This window comes from Crocodylus siamensis, chromosome 2, assembly GCF_052110815.1.
Source record: "Crocodylus siamensis isolate JL-2025a chromosome 2, ASM5211081v1, whole genome shotgun sequence".
NCBI lineage: Eukaryota > Metazoa > Chordata > Crocodylia > Crocodylidae > Crocodylus > Crocodylus siamensis.
In genome coordinates this window covers 109068473-109079438 of record NC_143396.1, presented here as the reverse complement: position 1 = coordinate 109079438, position 10966 = coordinate 109068473, and the positions used below count along the sequence as shown (strand labels likewise).

The window sequence follows — 10966 nt, the reverse complement described above, 5'->3', positions numbered from 1 at the left end:
AAGCCATCATTCTCCTGAATTAAGGTGTGAGTTTTTGGCACACGAGTGAAAATATGTTCTCTAGGCTGCATTCATTTGTATTTGCATGTTCACCGTCTCTGGAAGAGTTTTACATGGGTAGCCTTATTTATGTGTCTGAGATTCTGTCTTCCCCATTCATTACTGTGCCCATTCTGTGGAATGGAAGTGAGACCGTTTTTGGAATTCATAGCCTGAGAACAACAACGGTATAGTAAAAATAACTGCATTTAACTGTACTTCTTTTTTTTTAGTAATAGAAACCTTAGTAATGGATTTAAGTTGATACAAGGTCAAACTCATTTTGCTTTAAACATGTAGTAAAAAGATGTAAATATAAGCGGCAGAATATTTTGTGCTATTTACATCCTTCTGTCTCTAGACTCCAAACAGAAAAGTTTGGAAAGCCGCGAGGCCGGTATGGAAGACTGAGAATCAAGAAGTTCCTGCCTCTGCCAGTGGTTTACCACGATCATTTGTCAGTGCCTCAGTTTCCCTTTCCCCTGGCATGCTGCTGTGACATAAGCAAAATCTACCTTGCAGGGAAGGCTGTGAGGCATGATTTATTCCTCACTGGGCACGTCTACATAGGATGCTTCCTGTGCAGTAGCCTAATAACATTGTTCAGTGGCGTGCCAGTCAAAAACGGCGCTAAACTACATTGTTCAGTGGCATGCCACTGCAAAAACTGTGCAGTGTTATTAGGGTACTGCGCTGAGCACTGACGCTACTGTAGTTACTGCACATTTAGTTAGTACTTCATTAAGCAAGTACTAAACTATAAATGAATGTGTAGACATGCCCACAACGTAGTAGTTTGAGATTAGATTAATCGGCACCTATTAAAACAATACGTTTTTCCCCCCCATCCCAGCTGCAAGTCTTCCAGGGGCTGCTTTAATGCCGTTTTTATTTTCAGACCGGCTAGGCGCAAAACAAGAAACTTCCCCGAGTGACAGCAGCAGGGAGAACAGGGGGCTGCTCTCAAGCTGTGCCAGTCTCGAAGGAGCGGGATTTCAAGGAAAGGAGCGGGTTGGACTGGAAAGGTCTCCCTGCAACATATTCTTCAGCACAAGAGGGAGATGCTTCAGTGAAATGCAGCCAGAAATAAGGGAGCCTCCCTGCTCCTGTCAGTGGAACATGACATCTCCAGCGAGGCCTGTGAAGAGTTAACCCAGACAGTTCCCAAGTGCTGTAGTCTCTCTTCTCCTCCCCACCCTGTTTTTTTCCTCTCTCTCTCTCTCCTTCTAGTTTTGGCAGGGGATTAAAGTAGCTCCCCCCTGTGGCAGCAGTGACCCAGAAATGAGTTTGATTCACAGAGTCCTTCCTCCATAACAAGTAAAAACGTCAGTCAGAGTGAGAGAGTGTGTGTGAGTGTGTGTGTGTGTGTGTGTGTGCGCGCGAAGGGAGCCACAATCTGCTCCCACTCTCCAGTGCTTGCCTGAACTCATGAGGCAGCACAGACCCCTTCGCGCCGAGCAACTCCAACCTCGCTGGCAACCATCGCAGCGGCAGCAGCAGCAGCAGGTAACTGTCCAGATCCTGCCTTTCCTCCTCGCCGCCGCCGCAGAGTGAGCCGGGGGAGCAGCCAGCACAGCCATATTTGATGGGGTTTTTTTTTTTTTTTTGGTTGCTTCGCTTTGGAGTTCTCCAGAAGCAGCCAGAGAGCAATTTCATGCCGAAGGTCGCTGCCTAGTGGAAATAATATAGTACGTCATTAATATGGCGCCAAAAGATTTGCTGCTCGATATGGAGCAAGGGGGAGGCAGCGGAGTTGCAGCTTCACTATCCCACAAGCAACTTGTGCATGGCTGGGGAGGGAGGGGGCGGGGAGGAGGGAAGAGGACGGTTATTTTGCAGCGGGGAGGGCAGCGCTGGGCGGCATTTATTTTGCTGCAGACTTCGGCGCTGGCAAATCAGGAGCTTGCAGCTTTGGAGGTGCCCCCCGGAGAGGGGCGCGCGCTGCACACCCAGGGGCGCCTCTGCTCCCTTGACTTTGCTGCAGTTTAAGATAGACATAGATGTGTTTGGAAGGAGGGCAGGTGTGTGTATGTGTGTCGGGGGCGGGGGGATCCCGAAGTGCATCCGTGCTCCCTCCAGCCGACTTGAAAAGTAGAAAGCATTGTACCAACTTGGGAGACAGATGGCAAGGGCAGGGCGTGGGGGTGGCCTTGGCCAGGGCTTGTCACTGTGTCACCCGCATGGCCAGCGTCGCCCATTGCATCTAGTCAAGGGCGGGTGGGGGTGGGGTGTGTGCCAGGGGGGTGCTTGGTGGCTGGGAGGCAGCTTTGCAGTTGCAGTGCCCCCCCCCCCGGGGGTGTGTTTTTTTCGCCGCGGATTAAAAGGCCGGGAAAGCCGCCAGCCTCCCTCGGCGGGGAGATGGTGTCTCCGAGCAGGAGGGTGGGGGCCGAGGAGTCGGAAACTTGGTGCCCGCAGGAGGCTGTCTCCGGCACTCCCGGGCGTGTGCTTGTGGAGCGGGGGGGGCGTGTGGTGTCTGGCCACGCCGCTCATTATTATTGTTGATGATGATTATCGCCCTTATTCGTATTCCCAAGTCTTTCTTTCGCCTTGCGTTTGAAGGGTATTATTTTATTTATTTGTTGGGGTCCTTGTTTATGATGCGTTCTTCGCGGCGATCGTCGCAGCCGGGCGCACCGCGCCTCTCGCGGGGAGAGCAAGTTGTAGGAGCCTGGAAGTGCACGTGTTGGCAGAGTGTGAGTGTGTGGAGGGAAGGGAAGGGAAGGGACGCGGGGGGGCGGCGTGTGTGTGTGGTGTGAGTGCGCGGGGGGCGTTGTTCGGCGGCTGCTCGGCTGGGTGGCAGCAGCTCCTCCCGGTGCCCCGCGCGGCCGGCGGCGGGCTGGTGCGCGCGCACGGGGGGGTGGAACGTTGCCGGGGATTCGAATCCCGTCGGAACGGCCTCATTTGCTGCAGGGATTCGCGAGCGTCCCCGCCCCCCCACGCGGGAAGGAGCCGGCCCGGGCGTCTCGGACGCCTGCGAGCCGGGGCAGCAGCAGCAGGTGCACGGCAGCGGGAGGCTCCGGGACGTCTCCCGTTCCCGCGCCGGCCCCTCCGGCGTGCACCCGCTCCAGGGGGGGTGCACCAACCAAAAACACGTGCGGGGGAAACTTTTGCCAGCCCTTCCAGACGCTGCGTGCTGGTGGGGGGTAGTCACACGGATGCACCCAGTGCGTGTCTGGGGAGGGGGCATTGCATACCCCCTCCCGTGCCAGTGACGCAAGCATTCTCCCTGCCTCTGAATTGCCCAGTAGGAAGGGAACAAGTGGCCGGGGCTGCATGAATCCCGGGGAGGGGAGGATACCCGCAGGGGCGGGCTGGTGCCCTCCCTGCAGGGCTCGCCCAGCACCGCCCGCTAGGGCGAGGAGACAAAGCCGCCTTCCAGGCTGCGGCTCTGCAGCCCGCGGGCCTGAGGGATAGGGGGCGTGTGCGCGTCCCCCCGCCCCGCCGGGCGGCCTCACCCGGCAAGAGGCTGCCGCGCAGTTTCCAGAAGGGTCTGGGAGTGGGAGGAGAGGGGAGGGGGAGAGACGCGGGCTCCAGCCGCTGCCGCCTCCCAGCTCGCCGGGCCTTCCCCTCACGCTGCAACATGGAGGCCGGGGGAGGAGGCGCTGCCTGACCGCCGCGGGCACCGAGTTTGATTCGCAGGCGGCCGGGCGCGGAGGGAGGAGCGGCCGGGGGGGCGGCGAGCTGGGCACTGGCCAGCGGAGACAGACACACGCACACGCAGAGCCCGGCGCCGCTGCCCCCTCCTCTCCCGCTCTCTTGTTTGTGTCAGATGTCCCCAGAGCCGCCGCCGCCGCCGGAGGAAAGGCTGGCGAGGAAGGCGGCAGGCCGGCAGCGGAGGGAGGGGGGGCTTGCAGCGGGGATGAAGCAGGGAGAGGTTTGGGGGAGACCCGCAGCTGCATCGCCTGTTTGGGGTGGGTACCGGGACCGGGGCTGAGGAAAGGTTACTTTGAAATCAGCTGCCCACCCGCAGCAAGCCGGGGAGCCTGAACTTGAGGGTTACCAGGGCTGGGATCCAGCCTTGAGAAGGGCAGAGCTTCAGGCCAAAAAAAGAACCCCCCCCTTCCAAAATGCCTTTCACCTAATGAGCTGTGGGGGATACAGCAGCCAGCTCTCCGCTCTACCTGAAGTGCTAGATGAGCAGTGTTTTCCCCTCAATATTGCCTTTAAGGCAGGGTATGGAGTATGAGGGTGTGACATGGTGTCTCAGCTTCATATTAGCCAAGGGTGTTTGTACCTGAAAGCTTGCAAAGAAGATTTTTTTCCCCCTTAACTGAGTCAGTCTAATAAATGATATCGGATTTACCCAAAGAATCTTGCCTGCCTATGTCTTTAGACCAGGGGTGGGCAAACTGTGGCTGGCGGGACCCCTAAAAATGTAGAAAATTAATATTTACCTGCCCCTGGCCGCCTCTCGTGCAGCCCTCAATGGTTTGCTAAAACTCAGTAAGTGGCCCTCCACCCAAAATAATTGTCTGCCCCTGCCTTAGACCAACACGGCTGCAACCCATACCCTTGAGATGGTTTCTGAAATTAATTTGAGCATTCAGCAGATCATGGGCTACTGGTGCCACCTTAGTCGGGGTGTATATGCCCCCCAACGACCAGTCATCAACCAGGGGCGGGGTCCCCTGTGGTCAGTCTCGCTGACTGGGGGTGGGGGTGTCCCCTGCAGCTGATCGCGCTGAGGAAGCGACCGCGGTGTTCCTGGAAGTGGCTGTGGCTTTTCATCTGGCGCTCCCACTCCCTGGCCGGTGCTTGCAGGGGGGCCTCCCTCGCCCATCGTCTAAGCAGGGAGTGTGGCCTGTCAGGGTGCGCATGCACCCCCTACACTTTGCCACTGCAGCAGATCAGTGTTTTTCCTTTCAAAACCTTTCCTGTGTGCCCCCCCCCAGCACTTTGTTGTGTTTTAGTAAGTTTATGTGATGGCCAACATGGGGAGACTGTGTTGGCTGCCCTGGTTCCTGCTTTACCTATGGCAGGTTAGGGGGTTAGGTCTGTGTTGTGGTGGGGTCAAGAGTTTAGATGATGGTTGTGGATGGTTTGGGTAGCACTGATCCTGCCTCAGGCAGGTGGTTGATCTAGATACCCTCTGGAGGTCCCTTCCAGCCCTAGGACTCCTAGGAGAGCTGTCATTTCTCAGATAAGGTGACAACCGTCATCCCTCAGATAAGGAGGAGCCATACCTTGAGGCACAACAAGTAACAGCTTCGGAAGCCCCACACACATTTAAAACACATAGATCGCTGCTCTTTGCATAGCTGTTTTCTTACCATCACCCTCAATATTCCAGTCGGTTATCAACACCTGCTTTTTCTTATCTTTTAACTGCATTTTAACTTTATTTTACACTGGCTGGTACTCCAGTCCTGTTTCCAAAGAGGTTTTGCTGGGTTTTGGATTAACTTGCCTTGCATGAAGTTGCTGACTTCTAAAGGAATAGAAACCGGTCTGGTCTTGGAAACCAAAGGTCTTTATAAAAATTGCGCCAAATATGCTTGTTAGGATAGTATTTCTGGAGGCTCTGGAACACAGCAGGATATTCTGTTGCAGCAGCGAGGGGCATGCATTTTACTGACAGGATTCTCCCTGTGGCTACAGATTCCACCCCACTCCTTGTTTTGAGCTATAGTTAATACATATGTTTAAAATAAAATAATAATAAAAACCCTTCCCCTCACAGCTGCAAATTTCCCTTCCAGCTTCTCTGGTTTCATTCCCAGTTCACAGAAATATTATGTATAAAAAAGCCAGCATTTCCTCAATGTTTTTTCCATGTGCTCAGAGCTGGTTCTTCACACCACTGCTTCCTGATAGAATTGGCTCAGGTGACAACTTTCTTGAGATTGAAGCAATTAAATCTAATGGAAGTGAGGTAGGTTAATATAATACTTAGGGCCCAATTCATTGTGTCTGTACCTTGGGCACTGCAGGGTGTTGTGAAAAGCTGCTAGCCAGAATGATAGTGTATCATACTCGCTTTGCCCCAATGTGTAGATGAGGATGCAGGTTGTGTGGCTGTTCTGAGTTGAGCTGATGGAGTCAAATTCTGCTTTAATTTATCTTACTGTAGATTTTGAATGGCTCTGCTGAAGTCAATGAAAGTAGTTCATAAAGAGAACAGATATGGCCAACAAGCTTTTTTTTATGCAAATGCAAGAAATTTGTTCTCTACATAGATGTCTTTGGCTTGTTGCATGCCTTAGTATTTCATTCAAGATACAGTTCTAGCTCAAGTCAGACTTTTTTTTTGTATACATGAAAAATGTGGAGAGCAAAATATTTTAAATGCGATCAAGATGAGTTGTCGAGTGTCTGGATGGTTTTTAGTCAGATCAAATGGCTTTTGATGTAGTTTTATTCATCTTTTTTCCTTTTGTTTCTGTCCATAGCATATATAGGGCAATGTTTCTCTTGCTATCTTGGCGGTATCAAATGATAGAAAGTAAAAAGAACACAAAAACAAGCTACTTAAAGAAATTAAGTAATGGGAGCCTAATGTCTTCATCATCTGTCCAGTTGATTAAGACTAGATTATGCTTTATTTCTCATTTGTGCAAAAAAGAAGGTTTGAAGTGATCTCTTGTGTATTGATGGTAATTAGGTCTCAGTACAGTCAGTAACATTGCAGTTAGTGTGTTACTTTCAAGAAAAGCTAATTTTTCAATCTGTCTTCAGGGTGTAGATCTGTCATAATTTTGCTTTCTTCCGTTACTGTCTTTGCAGCTGTTCAGAGCAGTTTATTATAGTGACACCCCTTAACACTTACAGTTAATGGTCTGTCAGAGTTTGAATTATAAACCCTGTTTACCCAGAGGTTTATAACATCATTCAAAAGCACTCCAGCAGGAAATATGGTATCTATAAGCTTTGACCTGAGGATGCACATTTATTTTTTTATAATAATTAAAAAAAAATCTATTCCTGCTTAACCATTAAAATGAAGAGTTTGACATTTTTTAAATGACATTTCTGTCCTCAGCTGTCTGTCAATCAGCAACAACTTCAGGTCAAACTGGATAATAGTACTTACCATGAACTCCTTTAGTAGGCAACATAGGCATGAAAAGTTGTGTGCACGTGTGTGTGCATGTCTGTGCACACATGTCTATTTACAACACTAATTTTCAGCCAAGGTGCCAGGACACCTTGGGGTGCTGTGAGATATTTTAAGGGTGCTACAGGGTGCTGCATAATATTAGCACTCCTAGGCGAATAAACAGCTACTAAGGATTCACAGATAAGCCCAGAGATTTCACAGAGGAATCCACAGTGTCAAAAACATTCTAACCTGTTGTGTTTTTTCTGGGTTTTTTGCAACCGAAGAATTGCTCTATTATTTTTAGTCAAAAAAATAAGTGGAAACAAGCTGGCATTTTCCAAGGGTAGCCTTAAATCCAAAAAGGTTGAGAACCAATGGCCTACGATTTAGTTTATATGGTACAAATTCTATTTTGAGAAAGTCAGCAAAAAATTGGGTTTAAATTTTACCCTCAGTTTGATGTCTGTGCCGTCTCACTGATGTCAGTGTGGAAGAAGAAAGATTGTGGCACTGGCTGTTACTTTAACTAATTCTTGATGTTTTGTATTTCCTTTTCTAAATTAGTTTCTTACAGTGTTGAGAAAAGAAAAGTGCAGCAATACATATTGATAAGAATGGAGGATTTGCTATACTCTGTCAGACCAATTCAAATCCAGTGTGCTGCCTCAGGGGCAGGCAGATATATCAATATCCCTTAATACACCTAGCCAGTGTGTAAAGCTATCTGTAACTTCACCTCTGCAGAGATTTGTAAACATGAAATTACTCTGAAGCAGCTGGCATTTGCTTTTGATGACCATTTAGTCATTTGTTTGCAAATGTTACAAATACTTTGTCCAATATGGATTGTCTCATTTTTCTAGATACTTATAGATCAGAAGCAACATCACAGATTATTAAATGATGTGCATTTAAAACTAATCAGAATAATACTTAACAGTAGTACAGTGTAGTACATTCAATGTGTGGTGCTCATCTACTGAGTTAAAGCTAGATTATAGCTCTAAGAGCCAAAGCACTGAATGAAGGGAGAGTAGAGAAATAGTGTTCAAGTGATTTGACAAGTGGTGGTACGTCTTTGTAAGATATTTTGTATGTCTTTGTGAGGCTTCATAGGCTCTGAAAAGCATGGTGAGCAGTAGCACTTACTGCATACTGTACAAGCATAATATCAGGGCTGCTCTGATGTTGCTAATCATTTTGCTTGGTGGTAGTGGTGGATCACCAGGTCATGAGTGCTTGCCTTATGTGGATGTGGCTTCACTGAGTGTCTACACATGATATTACTATGCATGAAAGACCTCTGGAATTTATTGCTTTGGAGTTTATTGCTCCCAGGCATGCCAATTTGAAGTGAACACACCGGAGGGTAGGGAACGATTGCAGGCAGACCTGGACAGGTTGGAAAAGTGGGCAGAACACAATAGGATGAAGTTCCACAAGGACAAATGTAGAGTGCTGCATCTAAGGTGTAAAAATATCCAGCACACTTACTGGCTGGGAAATGACCCTATCAACAGCACAGAAGCAGAAAGAGATCTCAGAGTCATAGTGGACTCCAAGATGAACATGAGTCTGAGTCATCAGTGCAATGAAATCATCAGCAAAGCTAACCACACTTTTATCATGCATCAGCAGATGCATGACAAATAGAACCAAGTGATACTTCCTCTCTGTGTGGCATTGGTCAGACCGCAGTCAGAGTACTGTATCCAGTTTTGAGGAACCGTACTTCAGGAAGGATGTTAATAGAGAGGGTCCAGAGGAGGTCCACTCATATGGTTACAGATTTGCAGGCCAAGCCCTATGAGGGACCGGGACCTCTTCAGCCCCTGCAAGAGAAGGCTGAGAGGGGAACCTGTGGCCATCTACAAATTCATTAGGGGGGCACAGCAAGGAACCGGAGATGCTGTGTTCACCTTTTGGGTAGCCTTTTGGGGTAACAAGGAACAGTGGTCACAAACTGACAGAGAGCAGATTTAGGCTAGACATTAGGAAGAACTTCTTCATGGTAAGGGCGGCCAGAATTTGAAATGGGCTTCCAAGGGAGGTGATGCTCTCCTCTACCTTGTGGGTCTTTAAGAGAAGGCTGGATAGGCATCTGGCTGGGGTCATCTGACCCCAGCAGTCTTTCCTGCCCAGGGCAGAGGGTCAGATTTGATGATCTGTTGAGGTCCTTTCCGGCCCTAACATCTAGGAATCTATGAATAAGCTCCAGAGTTTATTCATGTGCAGTACATGGAGCTAGATGGAGCAGCTCCAGCTGGCAAGGGGGCGCAGGTATCAGCCTGCCAGCTGAGAGGCTCAGTGTGCTGTGGAGGGGCTGGTTGGGGCATGAGGGAGCTTTATTGTGGGACTAGCTGGCAGGCAGCCTCTGCACTGAACCACCCTCATGCAGCCACCAGCTTCTCCAGCGCCTACACATGCACTGCTGCAGACTTTTTTACTCCAGAGCAGAATAGAAGTACTAGTTTACTCCAGCCTAGCTGGAGCACGTGTAGCTGCTGAGATGTCTGCTGTACAGCGTAGTCATCTCGTGTAGACGCACCCGCTCTTGTGTTAAATGATATAAACTACTTGCACTGAAGTATAAACACATTTTATGCCAAGCCAAAGCTTAGATTACATCACTCAAAGGAGGAACATTTTAAAATTTTGCAAACCTTATGGAAGGATTTTCAAAGGAAGCAAAGGGGGGGGGAGGAGGTAAGTGCCCAAATTTTAGCCTTAGAAGAAAAGGAATAGAAATGTGGTTCTCAACTTCTTTAGACTCGAGGCACCCCTTGAAAAGCCAGCTCTTAATTTTCACTTGTTTTTTGACTGCACAAAAATAACAGCAATTCTTCTATTGCAAAGAACACAGTAAGACCACAAGGCAGAAAGTTTTTAACACTGGATTCCCATTTGCTATCTCTGGGTTTATCATGTGAATCATGTTTGCACACCTAAAAGTGCTAACATTGGTTGGCATGCCATGTACTTTTGAAAGTATCTCAAAGCAGCCCAGGGTGCTGTGGCATGCTGGTTGTGAATCACTGGAATAGGATGATAAACACTAGAACTCTGGTAAGGAGAAAAGTTCAATAGTATAAGCAGTTTTCTTTCAGTGTTTTTATAATTGTAGATGTTCCAGACAAATTTTAGCAGAATGCTATTACCAGTGTCCCTGAACTTGTTTTAAGCTGAAAAAGTTGCTGTGCGCTCAATATAGCATTCTCCACACACTTGTAAAAGGTGTTTATATTGCTGAAAAGGGGAACAAATAGTAAACAACATAGTACTCTTTCATTCAGCACCTTGCCATTACAATGCATGTAAAATGTTACTGCTGCTTACCATTTGATGTCATTTTTGCATGATTGACCATAGTATTTGATAGTAACTGCTATCAGAAAGGAATTAATATCCCTTAAAGCAGCTGCATTTCAGTGTGGCAGTTGTAATTATCATTAGCTTTTTAATGCTCTTACCTGCAGAATCTTTTTACTATATCATAGGTGGAAGCATCTGACTGGAACAGTTTAACATAATTTTAAGAGCTGAAACCTTGTTTTTGACCATTGCGATTCAAAATTCCATAGAAAGGGTATTGAAGTTCCTCCCTCCTTCCCTTCCACCAGCCATATACTTACTCTTTTGTGCTATTCTTTGAGCCAGGATTTGGGGCTTGCCATAAAAAGCCAAGTTCTGCCTTTGCATGCATGGAGGGAGGAAGGAAGAGATGAGCATTTACCCCTCTTTCACTGCTTAGAGTGTCTGTAGAAGGTCACAGTTAGGAGAAGATGAAGAATATGCTTCTCCCCCCAAAATGTACTTTCCCTCAAAGAGGTGGTGGAATTTCTTGGTTTTAAATTGGTGGAGATGAATATAGTATAGCGCATAATGTGT

At 48.3% G+C, this 10966-nt stretch overlaps 1 protein-coding gene across 2 annotated transcripts in view; it reads left to right on the top strand.

The window, feature by feature from the left end:
* Window positions 1–1338: 1338 nt before the first annotated feature.
* The window catches only part of JADE1 (jade family PHD finger 1), a 59738-nt gene continuing 50110 nt past the window's right edge, over window positions 1339–10966 (top strand). Inside the window, exon 1 of one of the 2 annotated variants that reach the window (XM_090036556.1) lies at window positions 1339–1545. The gene's annotated coding sequence lies outside the window, so the exon portion shown is untranslated. Of the gene's footprint in view, window positions 1546–5567; window positions 5912–10966 lie in introns of those variants that run through there. The other variant, XM_090036557.1, reaches the window with a different exon arrangement.